Source organism: Macrobrachium nipponense, chromosome 11 (assembly GCF_015104395.2).
Source record: "Macrobrachium nipponense isolate FS-2020 chromosome 11, ASM1510439v2, whole genome shotgun sequence".
Classification (NCBI taxonomy): Eukaryota; Metazoa; Arthropoda; class Malacostraca; order Decapoda; family Palaemonidae; genus Macrobrachium; species Macrobrachium nipponense.
The window spans coordinates 14,482,941-14,487,940 of NC_061087.1; the positions used below are offsets into that span (position 1 = coordinate 14,482,941).

The 5,000-nt window shown below is 38.7% G+C and overlaps 1 protein-coding gene across 5 annotated transcripts in view; it reads left to right on the plus strand.

Annotated features, from left to right (window-relative positions):
- Positions 1 to 5,000, plus strand: part of LOC135226755 (monocarboxylate transporter 12-B-like) — a 28,104-nt gene that overhangs the window by 3,349 nt on the left and 19,755 nt on the right. Inside the window, exon 1 of one of the 5 annotated variants that reach the window (XM_064266554.1) lies at positions 3,759 to 3,895. The exons of 1 other annotated variant lie outside the window; for it this stretch is intronic. The gene's annotated coding sequence lies outside the window, so the exon portion shown is untranslated. Of the gene's footprint in view, positions 1 to 3,758; positions 3,956 to 5,000 lie in introns of those variants that run through there. 3 more of the 5 variants (XM_064266682.1, XM_064266485.1, XM_064266608.1) reach the window with 3 other exon arrangements.

The window sequence follows — 5,000 nt, forward strand, 5'->3', positions numbered from 1 at the left end:
GTGGCTACCATTGATTTTTATTGATAGAATTTGTCATGTTTACCGATTAGAGACGGTTATATGGTTTCTTTTGACCATTAATCTCCTTTGCTCCCATTAAGTGGTTCGCATAAAATAATTTTCGTCGGTTAATCTATCCTACGGAATAGATTACAAGGAAAATATCTGTTCTAATCCATTCTCTAACTTCTGAGGAAAGGATGAGAAACCAAATGAGAATAATAAAAAAAAGGATAAGTTGATCAGAGTGACATTACCTCATTATCATCAGCTTACAATCTGCAGATTCTATAGGTTAAAAAAAAAAGTTTTGTTTTGTACTGCGCTAAGTCATACGTGTGAAGTATTGTCTAAGGCAATGATTCCCAAACTTGACCATACCCAGGACCACAGCCAATCATTAATATTTGCATATTCCTGCACAGAGCAAGTATAAGTGAATATATAAAATATTTTCAATATTTTTTTCATCGTTTTAGATTCAATACAGAGTCAAATTGATGAAAACGGCCGCATTTGTTTCTGGAGTTGAACAAATATTTATATTTTCATAGTGTGGTGGACCTCCTAGGGTCTTCTCCCGGACCCCAATTTGGGAATAAGTGGTTTAAGGCACTAAGTGGCTGAAATGAAATATGAGTAAATGATTCTGGTCTCGTAATACTGTTGTATGTAATTTCTATGTTCACAAGTACAGGCTTGGCGATGGAAGTATGAGGGAAGGGGGTGGGGAGGGCAATGGGTGGGGGGAGCGACCTATGGTGGGTAGGGGAAGAGTTGTGTCGCTAGGGGCAGACATACAGAGTGAGTCATCGCAAGATATCCTATCTGATTACTAATACGGAAGCAATTAAGGGAACAGAATATGCCATTAGAGGACTCGTCATAAGGAATGATACAGAAAGTGAATTCACATAATTTAAAGTTGTTACCAATGAAACGAGTGAATTACTATTTGTTTGGTCATTCATGATCGTGAACCGACGTTACAAAAGGAATGGTCATCGACGCCGAAAATACACAAGCGAGAAAAGTGGAAATATTAAAAACTTTTCGTTTTTAGTATAAATTGGTCTTATTTTAAGTAAACGAAAAAATTTGCGTCACGCGCTCTCAAGAATAATGAACCACTTTATAAACAAGTAAAAAACTTTGGCGAAATCGGGTTTTCTGTATGAGCCCATGATGCTCCCAGCCACGGCCGGTGGTGGCCTGTCCTATAGCGCTGCCAAACGCACGATTATGGCTAGTTTTAACCTTACATATAATAAAAAAAAAGAAGCTACTAAGGCTAGAGGGCTGCAATTTGGTATGTATAGTGATTGGAGGGTGGACGATCAACGTACAAATGTGCAGCCCTCTAGCCTCAGTAGTTTTAAGATCTGAGGGTGGGACAGACAAAGCGGGCACAATAATTTTCTTTTACATAAAACTAAAAACGTAAGGTTATCTCACCAATATGCTGATATTCTGCCGAGAGGTATAAATTTGATGACGTCTTCCCTTTTTTCATTCTTGAGTATAAAATGATTGTTTGTAGTTATGGTTTATGGTCTACCATGTTTTACATTCTGCGCTAAGTTTTCGATTCTACCATTTGGTATAAATCATGTCTTTCGATTATTATTTTACAATTCAGAGCCTTGTTTTCTCAACTTATAGTTATCCATGCTACAGAAAAATTCCCGTTTTAAGTTACATAACAATTTATGATCATACACCTTTTAGCTTTCTGTAAAAGAGAACTATTGAGAATTTGAGATTGAGATGATTTTGTCTGTCCGTCCGTACTTTTTCTGTCCGCCCATTTCAGCGCTGAATGGCCTCATAGGTTCCAGTGCTTGGCCTTAGGCCTAAATTCCATATTCAACTCGATTCAATTCAAGCAACTCTTCGTGCGCTGTTTCTCTTCATACAAACGCTTTCCCTCTGTTTAGTCACTCTTCGATCACGCTAGTAACAACACCTGCCTCCAACAATCTGTTTCTCTTTATAAGAGAGATGCTTTTCGCGCACAAAATAAGAAATAAGCTTCTATGCCAAACGTACCCAATGAAGTAGCAAAATGCAAATGACTGAATTTTCTAATGTCATGTAACACGGTGAAAACGGTAGGCCTATTCCATTCCATTTTTCGTCTCTCTTATATATTCCTCTATTCACTTCGTCTCCTCATTAGGCCTACGCACGACGGAGCACCTGACTGTCAGCCCCTCCGGCCCTCCAATGGAGGCGTACGATTTCTAGAGCGCTCCATGTTAATTATATTTTGATTCAGTTCCCTCTCAGACTTTCGCCATTGCAACAATTTAATGGACGGGTGCCAGTTTTCTGTTTCTGTGAATTAAAGTTATGCAACGCCGGTCCGTTGGTATGGTGGTTAGTGTCGTGGTGCGCCACTCAGATGACGTGGGTTCGCGTCTCCCCCAGGCCGATTAATAATGAATCACTGGCTCTGTATCAAGATTAGTTACTGCTGCAATTTGGGGTTCTTTGGAAGCTTGAATTTCAAGCTAATGTTACTTCTGAATAATATGCTTCATCTACTGAAATAATAATAATAATAATAATAATAATAATAATAATAATAATAATAATAATAATAATAATAATATGATATGAATGGTAGAGGTACGTACGTATATAGAGATGAATAGAATGAAAAATTGTGGACGTATAGGCCTTAGAGAAGAGAGAGATAGAGAGAGAGAGAGAGAGAGAGAGAGAGCGAGAGAGAGAGAGAGAGAGAGAGAGAGAGAGAGAGGCGGGGGGAAATTTCTCTGAAAACAGCAAAATTACAGTCGTTGCCGTCACATCTCTGGTGTTCCGTTATAACTACTGTAGCAGCTGTCATTGAGCAAAAAGAAAATAATTAAATAAATGAACGAATAAGACTAAATCCTCGTCACTGCGATATGGAATCATTAAACGAACGAATCCAGGTATAAAAGTCACAGGAAAAAAAGTCACAGAATAAAAGTCACAGGAAAAAAGTCACAGGAAAAAAGTAACAGAAAAAAGTCACGGGAAAAAAGTCACAGAAAAAAGTCACAGGAAAAAAGTCACAAGAAAAAAAGGCACAGAAAAAAGTCACAGGAAAAAAGTCACAGGAAAAAAGTAAAAAAAAGTCACAGGGAAAAGTCACAGGAAAAAAAGTCACAGGATAAAAAGTCACGTTAATCTTTCCTAGATAGAAACCCCGAAGGCTTTTTAACCCGGTATGTATTCACTTTTGCAGCCTGTTTAGTACAAGGCCGTTGGGGATGACCGTAAAAACATCAACAAAAGACCGTAAATTAATGTGACTTTTTTTTTCATGTGACTTTTTTTCGGAGCCAAGATTTTTACTGCTTTTTTTTAAGACTTTTTTTTTCTGTGACTTTATTACTTACCACCAAACAGAATCGCTACCAAGTATATCGCTATATGAAGCAGCTGATTTTATTTATCTACCTGTCTTTGACATTTTAAAATTCCAGCTGTGAATAAACATGGCAATAACAACAGCAAAGGTACACAGGTAAATGGATCAGAGTAAATCAGTAAATAAAAAGATAAAAATGAGCAATAGATGACTGACTAAATTAATGAATACCGAAATTCATCAACTAACTCATTAGAATCGGAAGACTCTTGTATGAAATCGCCGGACTCCTTGGCAAGATAAAGTCAGCGTTCCTACTTTGAGGTAGAGTGCCGCTCAATGGGCGCTCCCTCTCTATACAACGCCTCTCCTCTTGGCACTTCCCGCCAGAGGTGGCAGTGGCACCTTACAGACAGACCGCTTGGCGAGCTGGCCGCTGGGCTGCTGCGGCTGCCGTGCCGGCAGACAGTGTGCGAGATGCCACGGTGCAGATAGGTCGTCCCCATTTCGTTCGGGAAGTCGGTGTTACATGTGAGAAAAAGAACGCGCTGTGCTGTTCAGGTGTGCAACGGGAGGTAGATCAACTCAAAGGTTCGACCAGACAGTGTTTCTAGTGCCATGTGGACAAAAAGGACAACGCTAGACCCATTGTTTTAGCGTTGCTCGCGTAACATGTTTTATTTATGGAAACCTGTTTGTTTACCACGTTTCAGCGCGACGATTATGTGATACGATAATGTATGAGAGGGTTGTGTAATTGCGCCTAGCCTGCTCTTCATATATGGATGGCCAGTGACGTGCCGTACATACCATTCTCCTCCACGGACGTAAATGCCAAGTCGATCAGCTCATGATGACCAAAGAATAGCTGGTGGGAAGAAATGTAAATAAAAAAAAAATGCTTCTCAGTGATAAAGAGATAATAAGCTCCTGCATTTCTAACTTACAAATATTCATAGCACTCATTTTCAGATAATGAGATATTAGTACACAGAAGTGTTACTAATGTATATAACTGAAAGAGAGCGTTAAATTCATCATGGTTGGAAATTACGAACAAGGCATTATTCTTTTTCAATAGGCGAAAATTATATCATTCCGAGACGGACACTCTAAAGGTGCCAGGTAGAAAGATAAAGGGTTTCCGAGGTTGATTCGAGACATTTCGAGGGAGAAGCCGAACGACGGTGTTTTGTTGTCGTGAAGTGCACCTGTTGCCAGACGTACGAAACGACCACTTTTTTTCCCCTCAATAATCTTTAATTAGTGTTTATTTTAAATAGCATGCCATTGCACATATTTTACTTCTAGTTACGCCAAGGAAAGTGTTAAAATTTCAAATATATAAGTATTGCTCTGAAAGCTGTAAAAAAGCATTGAATTAAACAGGACAGTGATTACGAAATCGATTTTCCCTCTATTGATCTCAGCTATAGGCTTCCTTGGGCCTTATCTCTACGAGTTGGCCAGTATTTAATATGAAATACCAACAAAATAAGCTTGGATATAATAAATTATCTTTCACTTAACTCTGCAGTAATACAGTTAAGTAGATAGATAGTTAATAAAGCAACAAAGGCCATTGGGCTGTTGTATCACGTTCCAAATTAATCGGAAGATATCATAAATGTATCAA